The sequence below is a fragment of the Macrobrachium nipponense genome, chromosome 47 (genome assembly GCF_015104395.2).
Source record: "Macrobrachium nipponense isolate FS-2020 chromosome 47, ASM1510439v2, whole genome shotgun sequence".
NCBI lineage: Eukaryota > Metazoa > Arthropoda > Malacostraca > Decapoda > Palaemonidae > Macrobrachium > Macrobrachium nipponense.
This window is the reverse complement of record NC_087222.1, coordinates 1,479,551-1,499,732: the sequence shown is the minus strand read 5'-3', so window position 1 is coordinate 1,499,732 and position 20,182 is coordinate 1,479,551.

Below are 20,182 nucleotides of genomic sequence, written 5' to 3'. Positions count from 1 at the left end.
TTAAATTTGAGTCAGAGTCGAGTTACTTTTTCAATAACGAATATTTTTCAAATTAATCATCATAAATATGTAAATATTGATGTTTTACTACTTATTTAAAAATTAGCCAAGAGCACGCTTCTCGTCATCTTCTACCCCAAACAGCTGTTTACGCCTGGCTTGTTGTTGATGAGAAATCGTGTTTCGATTGTTGTGATAAAAGTGCTCCAGCGTCTGTGGGTACAAGTGGTGTGCGGATTTATCACAGGAAATGGTTAGTTTATTGACACAAGCTACTCCGTAAACATCGAGATGGCGTCAATCTTCTAAATACCTCGAGTTGTAAGTAAAAATGTGAACGCGTTTTGGTGAGATTTTGCACTACGTTTGAGACCGTTTTCAGTACCCTCTGTTTAAATCTTAAAATTTGGCCTTAATTTCTAACTTTGGAGAAAATACTTACTTCGAAAGGAGAGTAGAGGTCTTTAGCTCCGTTTCTCACCAACAACAAGTCGCGACTGATGCCCATCTCGGGTGTCAGGACGCGTTATAATGTACTTTTTCGGAGGGTGGCTTGCATTGATGGTAGGTGGCCTGCTTGGCCTGCTGTGATGATCTACCCTATATACGCTAACATTGTTCAAATGAGTGCTGGGAAGGCTGGGGAAAGATGGTGGCTGTTCACTGATCAGAACCTTCCACGCAAACGTAGCCGCCATATTGGATTTCAAAACTGCCTTGAAAACATTTTTATAGAAGAGCTCACATGCTTATTTTAGTTCGTATGGGGCTTTCATATATCACATCATGTTGATGAAACTTCAATCTTTTAAATGGTATGCTTAGAGTTGCAATTGTATTCTTGTTCCACCAATTAAATATCGAGTGAATAAGACCCGTCCACCGTGATGAGGGTTGGCCTTCCGTGATGTTTTACCCTAGATTAAATTACCATACCTACACCTTCCGTGAATCATTAAAAAATCATACAGTATCATTGAACCAGACAGTCTTAGGATAAAGTGGGCCAGGATACAGGATACCGGCATCCTGTAGCCTACACCAATGAGATCCTACAGAAAGTTATAACCTTAAACTTGACATTAGCCTACAAGTAAATCATTTAATTTAGACAGCCTCAGGTTAAGACCCCTTGATGTTGTTGAGATTAAGCTGGCTTTTATGCCAGCACGGGCTCTTTCTCACAGAGCAGCCCGTAGATAAGACCCCACAGAAGGTCAGGTCTAGTATTGGGTAACCTAAGAAACCATATCTATAGAAGCTAATTAGCCTATATAATCTATAAACATCTATAACTCACATTATTACAGTAATTATCAGTTGTCTTTGAAATTTATCAATTATTACGACTGATTAAGAACTGCCTTGATTCTGAAGACGGCAATTATTATAGAAGATAAAAGACGTTTGAATAGAAGTTTACGCTACTAAGGCAGTCAATAGTAGTTATGGGTCGAGGCAATGCCTTTGCAACGGCGCCTCTTAGTCTTGGGTATTTTTTTTTTTTTTTTTTTTTTTGTTTATTTTTTGTTTAGCTCTTCCTTTTTTTCTCTCTTTTTTTCCACATCAAGTATATGGTTTCTTTCTTATTTCGTTGTTACCTGAAAATGAAATGAATTTTCCCACTACGTCCACTTTCCTTCTCTTCATAGGGTTGTTGTAGCCCTATTGCTTTCAACCCGTTCCTCTATATATGTATCACAATATAAAAGGAAATGAAATATGTCTTCTAACTGCATCATTGCAAAAAGGACAACAGGTGTTCTCCTTCTGGTGCCTTTTTGCTATATTTAAATTAAGAGAGTTGGTTCTGGCTTTGAAGAGAAGGACTGAACCCATAGAGTTGTCATAAATTTCTTCATCTTTTATTTCTCTTTTCCACGTTTTATATATGTTCACAGTCACTTTATTTTCCAACTCTTCTTTCCACCTCTCTGTGTCCCATATTCTGGCTTTGTCCTTTATTTCTGTTCTGACATTCCTTCTAATTTTCTTAAATTTATTTTAACTTCATGCATGTACTTTTCCACAGTTTTTTCCACCATTTTCTTTCCTTTTCTTGCATATCTGTAATTATTTTCTTCAGTATCTCTTTCCGTCCATTTAAAGTATTATTTACATAGCTTATCTTCCCATTCATAATTCTACTTTTCATTGAAGAAGCTCCTATCTCCCCCCTTAATGTGGCTACTACTGTACTTCTACATGCCCCTAATATTTTCCTATATACCCCATTCTCTATTCTTTGTAATTTTTCTATTTCTGCGTCTGTTAGATTAACCACATTGGTTCCGTATAAGATTGATGGTAGAGCTATGTTTTTTCCAGAATGTTTTCCCTATTAGAACTTTGTTGCAGCTTTTTCTATCACGGAGTAGGTTAGGTTGGCTAACTTCTGTGCTTTATTCAACATTTCTTTTTCTGTAGCTTAAACAGATTTCTAGAGTCATTTATCTTTATTCCTAAATATGTAATGTTCTCCCTCACCTTTATGTTCTCTATCTCTTCTGGTTTATCTTTCATGTTGAAAATAATGATGCTGCTTTTCTCTTTATTTATTTCTAGCCCACATTTGTTCCCTATATCTATTAAAATCTTTATGTTTATTCTTGCGTCTTCTATATTACTTGCTAGAACTAATCCATCGTCGGCGAAGAAAAGTGTCCCTATCTTTACTAGTTCATTTTCAAATCCTGTCCCTTCCTCCTCCATTTTCTTAATTATTAATATGTCATTAGTTTGAAAAGTGAAGTAGAGCCTGTGCAACCTTGCCTAATCCCACTTGTAATTCCCATTTCCTGTTCTACTCCCTCCCCTATGTCTATTATTGTGCTATCCCCTTCATATATGTTAACTACTGCTCTATGATTTTTGGATGTATTTTGAACTGTTTCATAACTTCAATCATGACTTCTCGGTTTAATTTTACCGAGTCAAATGCTTTACTGTAATCGATAGCTATTACTATTAATGGTTTTCTATTCCTGTAGCTCTCTTCTACACCATATTGTAGTGTAAGGATGTTATCTTCTATCCTACTCCCTCCTGTAAATCCTGCTTGGCATTCGTGATCTTGTTCATTCAGTCTGAGGTGTGCTTCTATTTCGTCTTTTTATTCAGCATCATGAAATTCTTTGTATGGATATATTTAATAAAGCTATAGGCCTTAAATCCTTAGCCCTTGGTTTCCTTTTCTTTTCTATCATTTTTGTTCTAGATTTCTTCCAAGATTCAGGCTTTTCTTTGATTTTCTAGTTCTTTGTTGTAACACCTAACTAGTACTTCTATACATGTTTTGCTCTTCATTAAAGTTTTGTAAAGCTCTGGTTTGATTCCATCTGGGCCTGCAGCTTTTTTAGCTTTGAGCTTACTTAGACAAGCTATGACTTTTTCCTTGGTTTATCACAGGCTCTTGCATTGGGATTATCTTCCTTTTGCATTCCATCACTAGGTCCATGTGTTCTCCTTAGTACTTCTGGGAATCTATAGTCTCCATTCTTATGATATCATCTTCTGCTGCCAATTCATTTTCATATTCCATCCTTTTCTCTTCGTTTCCAGATTTCCTTTATTTTATTTTCGTGTTTGCTGTAAAATGGTTCTCCAATAATTCACTAATTCTTCCTTGTTTCAGCCTCATTTAGCTTGCTTCCCTGTTCATTATATAAGTGTATAGTTTCTTTTTTGGCTTTTTGCTTATTTCTTAACTTACCAATATTTTCCCAGAGCTCTTTGTTTTTGTTTCTTTTTATTTCTTCTGTTATTTTCTTTTCATATATTGTTATCTCTTTTCTCTTATTAATATCTGCACTTCTTTTTTCTTTTGTATATATTTCTTCTCTAGACTTCTTTTACGACATTATCTCTCTCATTCCTTTTCTTCCTATTCAGCTCCTTCCTTTCCTTGATACCTTTTCTTATTTCTTCACTGAACCAGGGTTGCTCTTCTACTTTCTCCTCTACTAGCAACTTTCTCCTGTATGTTCTCATTAGCTTGTCTTCTGCTACTCTTTTATTGATAAGTCCATATCGTGATTCTGTCAATGTCTTTATCTATTAGGATCTCTTCTAATTTTTTATAAAGTCTTTTAGGTTGTCTTCATCTGTTTTGAAGTATTTTACTTCCTCCCATTTACCCTTGTTGAGATTCTGTTCTGTCCTTTGAATGTTAAGTGAATGGTAATTAGGTTATGGTCTGAGATATCAAATTCCTTTTTGTCTTCATCAATTACCATCTCCTCAAAATATTTGTATAACTTCTCATTGACTAAGGCAAAATCTATTACGCTTTCATCTGCATTCTCTCCATGTGTATACTCCAGTGCATCTGTCTTCTGCGTTAAGTAGTATTAGCCTATGTTCATTCATCCATTCTAATATTATTTCCCCGTTTCTTTCTGTCTGTATTCTGGTGGCCTAAGAAACCTATATGGCCATTGAAATCTCCTAAAATCAGTAATGATTCTTGGTCGTTTATGTTTTTCATTATGTTTTTGCATTCTAGTTTTATTGCTTTATCTCTATTTTTATCCTCCTCTGTATTTCCTATGATAGGTATAACAATAAAATATGGTAGTATTTATTGTATTTTTTTGCATTTAGCATATAGTAGGTCTTTGCTAATAGTCTCCACCTTGTTAAACTCTGTGCTATCACTGTCTCTATATAGCATCATTAACCCTCCCCCTTTTTTGTCTTTCATCTCCCTCATATTTTCTATTTTATTTATACCTTTACTTAATGCTAACTTGTCTAGTTTTTCTGGTGAGTTGCGTCTCTTTGTTGACATTTTGGACGTCTTCTATTGACAGTGTTTATGTTTGGCTGGTTTGGTTTAGAAGTGGTTTCGGTGGTTTTCATTCATTCCAATAAGTCCATTTTCTGGACAATTGTATGCAGTTTGTTGGAATATGATTAAAAATTCGGATAATTTGCTAATAAACTGGATAATTTAATGGTAGTTATTAGGCTAAATAATGGATTCACGTAATGAAGTTTTGTTTACGTTCTGGGCGTCGTCTCCTAAGGACTTTTCGTTCGTGATTCCAATTTGAATTCAGACCTACTTGATGAAAAGGGGAAAGTTAGATATATTCATTGGAAAAATAATAAAAAAAACGATAATTTATTTAATTGCGAGATAATTAGGATAAAGGATGATGATAAATACTCCGGGCGAAGTCGTATAAGAAGTATTAGGTGGAATTTGTTTTTAAAACCACTCCCCTGGTTTTCTTTTTTTTCTTTTTTTTGTTCCTCTTTGATTATGTGGATTTAAGTTTCTTTTCTCTCTGCAATACCATAATTCCTTCCTATTTTCACTTCCCCTCAACAGATCTGCAAATCAAAGCATATTAATGATCATGCCTCCATTAGCTTTATGGAAGTCTATTGATGCCACAAATAATGTCTTTTCTTTTGTACCTACATATTTTCTTGTGTTCAGTAGTATTCTAAGATATATAAATCATCAATTCCTCTTTATGTGGTAAAGCCTGATTACAGTTTATTAGCTGTCCTTATATTTCTAATCAGCTTTTCTATTTTGGTTTCCAGGATCCCCATGAAAATTTTATATTATAGCTACACTTGTTAATGCAATTGGCCTAAGATCTTTGACTGTGTTGCATTGTTTTTAAGGACGACATTCGGGCCGAATATTTACCCTATTTTTATAAATATCTTTTTTCCCATATGTATATTCCTTCTCTTCCAGATACTAAATTGTAGAGCAATTCACGCCCTTTTTATCAGTGTATATATCGGGTAAATCAGTTTCCTCTATGTCAAACTATAGGTGTATTTTCGGCTGTGAGGAAACATTCACAGCGGGGTGGCTCTGCCCTTTTTCTTTATGTTTGTTCGTCGTCTCGTGCGTGTGTGACGGACACTACGTTTCCGACCGCACACTGCCTTATGTACAACTTCTCTGCAGAATAAAGACTAGGGGCTGCTCTTGAGCAAGAGCCCGTGCTGTCATAAAGCCAGCTTAATCCTAAACAACAGAATAAAGTTAGTTTAATCTCACTCCTTGTCTGACTCAGTCCTCACAATTGGTGACCTTCCAGAGTAGGTGACACAGTGGTTTTGGCTTTCGCCATTAAGAGACTAATTACCGCCGCTCACTTTCAGAGAACCTTTAACGGAACCATACGATGCCTAGTCTAGGTTCTCTGGTACTCCTCAACGTCATTAGCGGACTTTCAATGGCATTTCTCCACAGAAGATTGATTGATTGAGTTTATTAATTCTTACTGGCGTCGCAACGACGAGGTTATTGATGCCGAGTCGACCATAAGAGTGAGCTGATCAGACAATGGAGGACTCAGCTCAATCACGTGACTTCTCCTGGTCTGTGCCCTCCAGAGCCTCGGTACCTCGGCCCGCAAGACAATCCATACCCCCTGCTAGGGACCTCCCCGACACCCGTGCCCCGGAACGACCGCACCTGGGGAGCCTTGCATCAAACTTCTCCCTTTCTCCAGACAGGATGTCTGGAGAAAATCCACAAAACCTACTTCAGATAAGACAGATACTGAAACACTTATGCAATATATAACAGGGCTGCTAATATAAAATAGTGTAAAGGGCAATGAATACTTCACAACCCTTACATAAATCTGTTAGTTTAAAACAGGTACAATACCGATTGCAAACAGGGAAATCAATAAATCATGCTGAAGTGCAGCTTCTTTTAGACTTTTACTGTCTAGCATGGGACTATTAACACTTGATGTTGTGGATGACTTGATCTTATAATCATTATTATTGTATCATATCCATCCATACCTTTCTTCATAGTAATTTCAGCTGTTTTCATTGCTGTATGGTACATGTATGGAGTTGGATCTAACGCTGTCAATAGTACTTTTGTGATATAAGTGTATATCATTCTCATCACGTTCGAGTCATGCTCATGAACTCAATATTGACCATTCCTCCCTATTGTTTAGTACCGGTGATTTTAGTTTAATGTTATGAATAAACATTAAGAATGCAAAATTTTTTTTTTTTTGGCTTATTTTTTTAATTTTCTCAATATTTTTGTGCTATTTTTTATGAGTTGAGAGGTAGTTTCCATGCCGTTTACGAAAAAGTAATCAAATTCCCAAGAACTGAGTAAAACCAATTACTAACTAATAATTTAAAAACGGAGTGCACTCTGACCGAACCGCCCATCTTACTATATACATAAGATAACACAAAAAAAATTATCAACACTATCCACACTTGCTGAAGTAATACAAAAGAGTGATAATCAAGATAATGGTAATAACCGTCATAGAATTGAGAATAGTTAAAAAATTGAATGTAACAAAACTATATTGATTATGAATTACAGTAATAATGAGAAAAGGAAAATACCAGTAATAATAATCGTAGCAATATATTAATAATGACAGATTCTGCAGATGACACTTTGCAAAAACAGAGATTTAGTCATATAGGGAACAAACGCCTTATTTTCCCATCTTCCTCAGACTGGACATTGTTCGCCTTACAATAATTTTTTAAATTGTCCAAATGTTTTCTGTGAACATCTGTATGGCAGAGTGGTAGCGAGGGAGTCGTTTGTGAGGGCGTCTCAAAATGTCATTTTGCACAACAGTGATACTTCTCATGGTCTCTTGGGTGCAGTTCGTCCAGAGGGAGCACCCATAGATGCTGTAGCAATACGAGCGGAAGAGCAGCAGTTTCACGTCTCAGTGATAGAAGGCAACTTCCTTGCAATCATGTTGCCAGTTGCGCATAGTTTTACGACACCTCTGTTCTATGTCTGCCATATCTTTTAGGTCGTCCGTGATAATGTGGCCCAAATTCGCAAATTCGTTCACGGGAAATTTGTGGTTCTGCCATATACTTAAACGATCTCGAGAGCAGCGACATGCACTGGGTCTTGGTTTCATTGTATAGGATATTAAACTCCTCTGCATTTTGTCAGCAATTGTCCCAACGTGTACTAGTTTTCTGTTGGTTTTTAAAATCCCACTTTACAGCTGGTGGGCAGTCAGTTTTATGGCATTCATAGTAAGGAGGGATCCATGGGGTACTGCATGACACCTTTAAAATGATGTGATTGTAGGCCGTTGCATTGATAGCATACTCTCGTAAAGAGAGTTTGACTACTGGGTTGACCAAAGTTACTTTGCCTGTTACTGACATTAATTTTTGTCGTAAATTTTCGATACAAAAGCGGATTATTTCTTGTGATGTCATATCAATGTGATCAAAGAAAAAACAACAAATAGATACAATGGAGATTTTTCCATAAGATTATCCCACTCATGTAACAACATGCAAATGATTGTACAGTGCAAAAACACAAAGTTTTATTTATTTACTTCACTGAAAACCGTTATAACAGAAATTAGTGCCAATACTTTCCACCTGTGCATCGTTTTATTTTAGTTCATGTTTTTTTCACGCACTATTTGGCAAGAACATTTGTCAGAATAAAGTAATTGAATCTAATTTTAGGTATTATTTTTTTTCAAGCTATGGACATTTCAGAAATCGATGGCTTCATTACTGAATGTAAATATTAAAGGAAGAAAAGAATCGGTGACATTTCACATTAATATAAAGTCTAAAGAAGCATCTGGAACATGGAAATTACAGGACCATATTTTATGTGTGGTTCATTTACTACCAAAGATCAGCAATGTACCATCAAACTGAAATCAAGATCTACCAGTTATACTTTAGATGTTCTCTGGGGATCAAGATAAGAGCTGGGCACCGCACAGCCTCTGTTCAACTTGTTCAAATGGACTAAGGGATTGGCTTATGGAAGAGAGCAATGCCGTTTGCGGTACCTATGATATGGAGAGAACCAAAGGATCATTTCACAGACTGTTATTTCTGCATGGTTATTGTATGTTGGTTTACTGTACAGACTAAGCATAAATTGTATATCCCCACTTGGAATCAGCAAGAAGACCAGTACCGCACAACGATGATGACCTTCCTATTCCAGTGCCACCGGAGAATGGCCTTCAAATGTCTGACGAAGATGTTTTTCTTGAGGAAAATACTGCTGATAGCGAAGAAACCGAGGTGGATGCGGATTTTGTGATTAGAAATGAAAACGAACCACGTACAGAAAGTTTCTCAAGGAGAGTTGAATGATTTGGTTAGAGACTTGCCATTGTCGAAGGATAAAGCTGAACTATTGGCATCTCGTCTACAAGAAAAATGTCTGCTTAAGAAAGACGTTTTTGTTACTCATTTCAGAAAGAGAAATAGAAATCTGACTTCTTACTTCTCTGTTGATGGACCGCTTTCTTTCAGTAATAACATTGAAGAGTTATTTTGTTGCTTGTTTCAGGAACATGTTCCATCTGAATGGCGCTTATTCATTGATTCATCTATGAGAAGTCTCAAGGCAGTACTACTACACAACGGCAACAAGAAACCATCCATTCCCATAGGACATTTATTACACATGAAGGAGTGTTACGAGAACATGCCATAAAGTACACAAACTACAGGTGGAAAATATGTGGAGACTTGAAGGTGATTGGAATGTTGATGGGAATACAATCAGGATTCACGAATTATTGTTGCTTTTTATGCCTATGGGGCAGCCATGCAACTGCCAAGTGCCATGTGCAATCAGAGCAGCCCCTGCGAAAATCATATGAACCAGGAGTTTCTAACGTCCAGAGTAAGCCACTTGTAAGTCCAGAAAATGTTCTCCTTCCCCCTCTTCATATAAAGCTTGGCCTCTTGAAACAATTCGTGAAGACACTTGCCAGGAAAAGCTCAGAAGGTTTCGAATATGTGAAGGCTGTTTCCAAAAATCACTGAGGCAAAACTGAAGGAAGGTGTATTCGTAGGATCACAGAAAAAATAACTCCTGAAGGACAACAACTTTCTCACAACACTGGATGAGACTGAGCTTAAAGTCTGGGAATCTTTCAAATGGCTCTGTGAAAATTTTCTAGGCAACAATTAAGAGATCTCTAGAGTTTAGAAATAGAGTGAAATGTCTTCTAGACTCCTATGCTGCAATGGGCTGTCGGATGTCACTGAAAGTCCATTTCCTTGATTCACACTTGGAATTTTTTGCAGAGAACCTTGGAGCAGTGTCTGATGAGCAAGGGAAACGATTTTCATCAAGATATTGCATCTATGGAACAATGATATCAAGGATTTTGGAATGCAGGGATGTTAGCTGATTACTGCTGGATGTTATACAGAGATGAAACCTGAGAAAAAACCCCAAAGAAAGTCCAAAGCTAAAAGATTTTAAGTTGTATTTCATTAGAGTACATTCTAACTTTATTTTGTACATAATAGTTTTGATTTTGTACAATAAAATGGCATGTAAGTCATATCTTATATGAGTATGCTTTACATACCATGCACGTTAAAACAATGAGTATCGGTAACATTAAAATGTGACCCCATAGAAACAAACGAACTTCAGATACGTAATCAGCATCAAAAACTAACACAGGAAAGTCAGTTTGCAACTCTGATGACTAAAAATTTTTAATTTTGTTAACCAGTCGATATAATTGTGATATATGGGAACTGTCTCTTTTTTTCAACTTGAATAGTTTATTTTTTTTAATAAAACTGTGAAAATTGTCAACCTTGTCTGTTCAACCCTACCCTGTGTAGCTGCTGCTTGGTCCTGTACGATCTTGTCATCGGCCCTCAACATTTGGGCAACGAACTTGTGATAAAATTGCAACGCCGTAAAAGCATAAACAAAGAACTGAAAATTGATTGGGACTCTTCTCACTAGCCGCAATTCTGATATTTTTCCTGTGACATTATTAGGTACTGGCTGCATATTCCCGAAGTGCACTGAGCGTTTGGCCAGACTCCGCCCCTACAGCCACTGTGGGCGGAGATATGTCACTCTCCTAGCAGACGATGCCCTCTTCGTTCTCTATTGAAAAACAAAAATTTATTTACAAATTCTGTCTTGTATATAGTAAAAGAAAAGTAGAAGTCAGGCCACACGTCAGCTGACGAATGTAAACAAAACTTTGGGTTTAGGAAATGAAGCTCCTTTCCTATTAAATGTGCTAGCATTTGACAATTACTCATATCAATCAAGTAAATATATATATTTGGAAACACCATTAACTGTCACATTTTGAGCTTCAATTACAATGAAATGTGTATATATTTGTGTCATTGTCATAGCATCAATTCACATTGTAATGTAAAACTTTAGCCAAAAGAACTTTGGCTAGCAGCATATTACAAAAAATTTATGAATAATATTGATTTATATAGCAAAATATGCATATAGCTATCGTAAAATGTGGATATATATCACAATTTCATGTTTGCACAACATAAAAATAATAAAAACATAACAAAATAAGTTAATGACGGAGGAGAACAAAAAAGGGCGTCGTCTGCTAGGGGATGGAGTCTGTCCAAACGCTCAGTGCACTTTGGGAATATGCATACCGGCCACCGTCAGTTTTATCCGAGATTAAGTTTGCCATCCCCAGGGCTGTCACGTTGTAGTAGTAAAGTAACTGTCGTTTAGTCATCCCGCTTTAGATTCAAGTCATTGTTTTACTATAATGAGATTCAGTTTTGGTGTTTTTCTAAATTTGTGAAATGGCTAAAGAGAAATCGTCCTTATCGCCACATGTGTGAACATATATGCCCTTAAGGTTTCAAGTTTGTGTTCGAGAAAGCTGTGGTTTTACTTTCCATGTTGCTAAATTTATCAGAATTTAATTTTGTAATAAAATGCTTGTAAAATAACATTCTTGTTTAGTGTTCACCCCCCTGTTTGTGGATTTTTCCTCATAGTGTCTAGGTCATCCGTCCCATATCATCTAGAGGGGATAAAATGAGTCGTTCAAATACCGCTGAAATTTGCGACAATAATTTCCATTCTTTCCTCTTGTCTAAATTTGTCATGAATCCAAAAGATCCTTATCCTCCAACTCATAATTTGGTTGACAGTGAGTCGTAGAGCAAAAATTCACACGCTCCCTCCACGATGGTAATCAAATGCTGCTGAACTGTCCATCTTGTTTTCTGGTGGGGCCACAAATGCAGAAAGAAGACGGACATGATTATAGACAGGCGAGGCCACTTTGGCAGTGTAGGGCACACCCTGGACACACCTGGTGGATTCGGTGGGGCAGCATCCTAACTCTCCTGGATCAACAGCACATTATGTTATGATGATATCGAATGCTTACTTTCCATCTCCAGAATAACAGCAGTGTTAGACAGACAGAAAATTAACATTAAATGTAAAGTGAAGAAATCTATATCTGGTCAAGTCTTCCAAGATGGCCTCCTAAGCCCGCCTGCTTCTCTCCCCTCATCCCTTAGAGGTCTCCCTTTATTTCCAATGAAAGCATTTCCCTCTCCACATATCTTCATCTCCAAATCTCTATCAATTTATGATGTCATATTTCTCCAAACGTTGATACTCATCTGTCAGTTTTGTTATGTCAATACGGCCTTTAGAGGTCAGTCTGCAATTGCTGTGCTATAATGCCTGTCGATGTAACTTTTCCAAAAGTTCTGTGACAGAATTAAGTCTATCGGAGAGAAGGGAAAATTTATAAAACTGGATTAAATGTTTTTGACCCAAACAGACTGGCAGATCCAAAGTCAAGTTAAACAAAAAAGTAATAAAATGCAGCGCCTTGTACTAAGATTTGATTATGTGTCCAACAGAACCACAATGACCTTAATCGTTGTTATCAGCAGGGCTTCGTTATAATTATGCCCAGATATCATATGGTTATGTATAGGCACCAGCTGTTTTATCTTTAATGCTCCAACTGATGATGAAGCCTCATTTCAGAATGATTTTTGCGATGAAGGGCATGGCACGGAAAAAATAGCAGAATTAATTTTAATTGGTTTCTACTAATATTTTTATTGAATCATTATTGTTCCCAAGAAATAACTTCATTGTAGTAAATAAATCTTTATTACAAATAAAAACTTACAAACTTTGACTCCCAAGTAATGGTTGTCATGAAAAAAAATGTGAGTTCTATTTTTCTCTTGAATTTTGCTTCTGCCAGCAGTCTCGGACTGGAAGTTGGGAGATGTAAGAAGGTGGCAGAGACATGGTTCTTTCTAATATATAACTCATTTATATGTGCTTAGGAATCTACATTTGACCAAGTTGTGGGTACCCATATTACAAAATAAACCTTGAAACGGGTTATTTACCAGTGTGCTGGATGTTCTCGGCAAGAGTTAATGAGTTAATCACAGGTAAAAGTTACTGAGTTACATTGTATGCGTGTATCCATATGTCGGTTAGTAGGGTCGTAAATATGAGTCAGAGAAAATTTACATATAATCTCTAGTATGTGAATTAGTGGGGGAATTAGGCGACAAACTGTCATAGTGGACACAAGTGATTTTGGCATAGAGAAGGCGTTCGGAGGTCTGTCGGAAAGGTAAAAGTGAAGTACTAGAGAAGGGGGAGGATGATGTGACACACATTTTATTGACGAACTTTAATGTTTAATTGTCTGATAATTATGGGCTCTTTATTTCAGATGGATTCGAAGTCACCTTATAGAAAAATGGGATTTCTCTAAACTTGTATTGACTTTTGATAAACTATGAATTTGTGGACAGAAAGAGATAAGAGGGGGTACTTACTTCAAAATGATTTTGTGAAGATATGATAGTTTAACGTTTTTTTTTAAGACAAATCTTTACATATTTTATTCCATTTTCATGTTAGCTATTTTTAGGAAATAAAAAGTATATTTTTGTAATAGCATGGAGTTTTGAATTAGACCTAGACTTTGATATCTGATTTTCAGCTAACGTCAGGGGCGGCACTTAACCATGAAAGGTAGCTCACGGTTTCAAGTTAGGAGTTCTCTCCAAGTGTTTAAACAAGTGTCGTTTTGACCTCGTAAGAGATTGGGGGCAAGTGGAAAAGGGCATTCATGCCTTTAGGTTACGTTTCCGGAGAGACTAGGATTTTATAGATTAGGCATATGTTGGGAAAAAGTGGTTAGGATTATGTATATTGGCAACTGACTCTTTTGCTGATTTATGGGGAATTTATCTAGTAGTCCAGGGATTTTTCGGCTGTTAGCTGGCTGCTGGGCGTTTGGCAGTGAGGTTAGCTAGTTTTTAAGGGTAAGAGATGTTTTTGTGTTTCTTGGGGGAAAGGGATAACGGGGAATTTAGTACGCACGGTTGCAAGTGTAACTGGATATTACGCACCAAGGCGAGTGCAAATGACTTCGTGTTCATGTGCCGTAGCCTATGAAGACGTAATGTGAAAGTTAATTTTTTGTTTTTTTTTTATTGGCATTAATTTGCTCACAAGTGTATTTCATTTTGATGTCACTTGGGTGTGAGGAGTGGACAAAGAGGCAGGTAGAAGTGTACTGACTTTATTACAGGTAAGAAAAATATAAATACACAGCATGCGGACGGAAATGTGGTTACCGACCCGCGAGAGACCAAAAGTGGGTCGGCAAGACCCGATTTGTGTTTCTTGAGAAGCATATAATATAAATATAAAAGTACACAAAATATGGCTATACAAGTTATATACACTGGCGGAAAGCAGCTGAACGCTCTCGCGGAGGGAAGTAAGAACAATGTGAATGATGAATTACATATGGAGAAAATTATGGAAAAGCGTTGTCCTTACATGGGATTCAACGGACATTAGTGGGTTTGTTGTAATGGTAATGCATTAGAAAAAGTTGTATGATTAGTTTCATTTTTGTATGTGTGTGTATGTGCAAGACCATCGAGATAGAAGGCCTGTTCGATGTGACGTCATGACGTGATGACGTCCACCCTGGTGGTCCGACTCTCCAAGGCGAGTGACTGGCAATTCACTCCCGACTCTCGATCTTCCTTCGCTTACATCACTTGGACACGAGGTGTTTTTGTGGTTCCATTGTTTTATTTATGAACTGGAACATAAAACTTACATGGCATCATGAGGTAGCGAGCCATGGATACATCTAGTGTCTTTTTTTTGACGAACTTACTGTGGTAAGCAGATAAACTCGGCAATAAGTTCACTGCAACAGGTATTACCTATTTGACTTTTCTCTCTGGATGACTTTCGACTGCAATGTAAATACAGTCTTCATTCTAGGTAGAAGTTGTGAGCAACAAGGTCAGGTGCAATATAAAGAAAGACTGGTTTAGCCTACATTGAATTTTAGTAGGAATTCATATCAACCAATGCTTAACAGAATCAAATAGGTATAGGCTAGGCTAAGTCAAAGAACTCCCAGTGTAGCCTATACACCTGTGTCAAACAACCCAGTTCAGGACTTATAAAGCTTTGGAAAAAAATAATTTAAATGTCATAATAGCCAAGACTAATAATGGTAGCAGTAGTCAGGTAAGGCAAGCAGCATATAAAAAGTTCCCAACAAGCAAAGAAAGGGCAAACACATCAAACAAGTAAACCTAAGAAAGGTATATTGCAATGGTTAGGACAAGGGCCCTGTATCAGGTAAGAAGGTTGCAAATATGATACCTAACATTACCACAGACATAAGTTATAGGTTCATCACAACTTAAGTACAGTATAGTGGTGGGGAAATAGGGGTTTCCATTGACAATAGTCAAAGGCATTGGACAAACCTTTTGGGCCTAGATGGGTTAAGGTGGAAAAAGTAGACTGGCATAATATTCTAAGGGTTACAGGTTCAAAACAGGAGCCTACATTAGAAATTTCACTAACCTAACCTAACCTATCCTCATTGCATTACTAGGTTTCAGTGTTCATATATACACGCAAAAATATTAAAAGACCACCTTTCTTCTTCCGCAGGTAAAACTTCAGTACAGATTAATGAAATACCATACTTATGCCACAATTAATGCCCTACCTACAGTTAAGCCTAACTGTACAGCACATGCATTTTTTATGTCACTGAAGTACGTCACTTAGGAGATCTCAAGATTCCTACAGAGGTTCATGATACAAATATCATCAAGCAGATATTCAGTAACTCCAGAGAGCAGGTACTGCTGAATGTATTTCTAACACCAATATATATTTCATTACTGTTATAAAACTAGTTACTTCATTTTTGGCAATAATTTTAGCTCTAGTTAATGATTGAATAAATTAGATTTTTCATCAGAGCTGATAATATTGTTTTTTTGTTATACGTATAGTTGTTCCCCTCAAAGTTACTGTACTATCAGGAGAGTGTTTTTCAAACAGGTCTGCCCAGCATCGTAACAAAAGGACTCAAATTTTCTTATGTACATTAAGAGTAAATGTAAATCATTACTACCCAATGACAAAATAGCGATACTGATGGTGGATGAAACTCACGTACTTAATACCAAATTTTCATTATAAAGGCAAAATGTTGTTGGTTCAGCCTTTGGCTATAGTGAAGCTGCAACAGGTGCATTTTACTTTGCTGAACAGGTAAAGTCTAAATTCAAGTAAGTTGCACAATTTCCCAATTAAAGCATAAAAGCTGATGTTCTGCACTGCACACTGAAGAAAGTAATTACATATAGGCTTAGAACAAATCATTTTTACAGTGTTTTGCATTGCAACATCATAATGCTATCACTGGGAAAGCAATGTCCTATTTTCCCAGCAATCCACAGCTGTCTATAGTGTATCCTCACCCATTTCAGAGTAACAAAGGCCGTTTTTCATGCATGTTTCAGTAAAGTTGTTAAAACATATCAGGAATAATTGGCTTGGCCAGAAAGTTATAAATAAAACAATAAAGTTACCTCAGTTCTCCTTTGATGTCAATAATTTGGAAAACTAAATTCATAATGCACCATTATAGATGTTTACTCAGTGAACATTCATATAAACCATCATTAAAAGCATTATCTCCCTACACCTTTGAGAAGCAAAATGTTCATTTAATTTTAAAGATATCCAATGAATATATCGTTCAAGCTTTATTGGAAAAAATCACTCCCTTTATTTAAATTCAGGATGCAAATGTCAAAATTTTACATTTGGTCAACAATCATGAATTTAAACGTTTAAATGTCAAAGGGTAAATAATAGATAAGCTGCTCAATAAGTAATGAAGGTTATAGTACAGAATAATTAACAATATGGGCTTCTACTAACGTTTTATTGAATAAAATAACTGTTGTAGCCAAAGAGAAAGTTAGAAAATTTAAATACCAAATAATGACTATGTAAGAGAGAATTATTTCATTCGCATATATAATAGAAAGAACCATGTTTTCTTGTGATGTAAACCTATGCACTGCTGTTTATTCTTTGGTAGACACTATTGTAACTAAACAAATTTTTTGGTTCAGCATTTTATATTAATCTTATAAATTGTGTTTCGAGTAAGTATTATTTGGTGTACACTGATTAGTGTAGACAAGAAAATAAGTAAATTAATAATTGGCGGACCAAAAATGATAGATTTTAGCGAGGATTTGTTTACATTTCTTTCGTCTGGCAGCGTAGTCAGTGCTAGCAGCTCGGACCACCCTTGCTTACGTCACAAAACATCAAACAGGCCTTCTATCTCGGTGGTCTTGGTATGTGTCTGTTGGTGTGTGAATGTGTGTGTGTGTGTGTGCATGTATATATAGATGACAGTAAATTCATGAACTCTGATCTGATAATGAGGATTGCCATTATTTTTATCATTTTCTTATGTTATCTCATATGATTGTATCTTATTCTAAAACGCAGAGACATTTCATCACATGATATCTGGATGATAAATACGCTATGATTAAACTCATCATATATTTATGTTGTAGCTATATTACAAGAATTAAACATAATAATTTCACCGTATCTGTTATGCATATTCATTTTCTGCTTTGCACAACCGTTCATGTCATCAGCATTAAAGCGGAACAATCCAAAGAGAGAAAAACAAATAGAAAAGTAAAATCTGGATTTTCAGACATTTCTTCAGCTTCATTCTTGATGAGCAACTCTCTCATGGAAGTGTATTGGGATATTATAATGTATTTCATCATTTGCATGGAAGTGCTTTGGTGCAGCATAGCCATAAGAAAATAATAGGTATGGAAACGGGGGCTCAGGTGTGTCTGCTACTCAAAGCTTGCAAAGTCCAGGAAGAGGTCGCTGAACAAAGCCAAATTGCAGCCTACCACTAATCAAGGCGGCCAAAAATATTCACATTCATTCATTTATTTGTGTTTTTGCAGGTGGAGGGTAAGTTAATATAAAAATATATAGAATGTTGAAAGTAGAGAATCCATAGAATAGCCAGTTTAGATTCAAGGGAAAAATGTTGTCTAAATGGAGCAATGACAGATTGTGGCTTGGATTGTGTATATATGGCTAAAATATTGGGGGACTGGGCAGGGAGAAAACTCAGGAGAGAGTATAGTAGACTTTGCCATGTCTTTTGATATGGCAATAGTGAACACATTCTTATAAAAGAAGAGGAAGCACTTGATAACATACAGGAGTGGCGGTAGATGCACACAAATAGATTACCTTTACAATAGAATAAGATTGATTGAAGTCAGGAACAGGGTTCCCAGACGTACGAGTAGGATAATTTGACCCTCTACGAATATACAATATTCGCGATATATGTAAGATAATTACTGGAAATGCACGATTATTTGAAACTTTTTGTTAACTTATAGAAATTTAAAAGATTCAAGGCTATAAGGCACCCAAGGTCATTCAACCGCCTGAATAAGTAAAGCTTAAAAGGAGCAGAAGGCAAAAAAGAAGATATGGAAAGGTAACGGACAAATATGTACCTCTCTCTCTCTCTCTCTCTCTCTCTCTCTCTCTCTCTCTCTCTTTGATGAAGGTGATGATAAGGATGATGAATAAGGCAGTGAAGTCATTTTTTTTTCTGTATACATATTTTTCGTTTTTATTGTTATTACAGTGTGGGATGATAAAGAACAATTAGCGAGTCCTTCATAAAACTGTATAGTACTGATCTTTTAGTTTCGTTTTCATTGATGATAATACTGATGATTATTACAGTGATCTTTTTGTCATATTTTTCCATTTCATTTCATTAATGTAATACTGATGATTAGTAATGGTTATAAGTGAAGAATTGAACGTAAACAATTATATGATTTTGCTGCATTTTTTTTTTTTTGTTTTTGTTTTTTTTGTAATGGTGTTGTAATGTGATGTTTAAGAACAATTGGCAATTTTCTTAAAGCAATACTCATGTTAGTTGTGATTTTTTTTTTCTTTTTTAAAGTTTACATTGGTGACAGAATGACAATAACAATCACTGAAGTACTAAATAGGCTAATTTGTACAGCTTACAGAAAAGTTATCTTTTTGTTTTCTATTTTTTTTTTTTTTTTTTTTTTGTCATTATGAGCAATAAATAGAAATGACATCACAATTTTTCTATTTAGTCTTACATTAATAGATATAAAGATATATTGCTGTAGGTGAAATACAGCTATATTATGATATGAAATATGTACAATAATTCTAATCAAATACGATAATTTAAAGAGGTTTGGTACGATAATTTGTCTGATACATCTGGGAAACCTGGTCAGGAATTGTAAAGTTATTCCAGGTGACCATGTGGCCCCCCAACATATATGCTCCTTTGTATGGATTTGAAGATAAAAAGAGAAATGAATGGAGTAAAGAAAGAAAGTCAAGTGGTATAAATTTTTATGGGACGGGATAGTGGTAAGAAGAGAGAGTTTAGGAGAACTGGAAGAGGTTGATCTGGGAATTGAAGATGTTGGGAGAATGGTGGAGGCATAATGTATCAGTTATTAGCAGATATGGAAAGGAGATACTAGGGGAAGTATCTGGAATAGTAGTAGGGAGGAAAAAGGAAAGCTGGTGGTCGGGGAGGATGGTTGGTGAAGGGTAAAAGGGAGCAAAGAAGAGAGATTTTGAAGAGTCACAGCTGGAGCAGAAATGAGAAAGATTAAGAGAAAGAAACACAGAGGTAAAAAGGGTGTAGCTCAAGCTAAGCAAGGCATATGAAGAGGTCTATAATGAACTGGCAAACAAGGAAGGGTTGAGTAAGATGCTCAAACTGTCAAAAGTGAGAAATAAAAGAATGAAGGATATCACCCATATTAAGCAAATGAAAGATAGGAAATGGTACTATCGTAAAAAAAAGGAAGACGCCATCTTGAAAAGATGGAAAGAGATATTTTGAGCAACCGCTAAATAAGAGAAAATGAAAGACTTGTAAGACAGGATGGACAAGTGAACATGGGAAGAAAA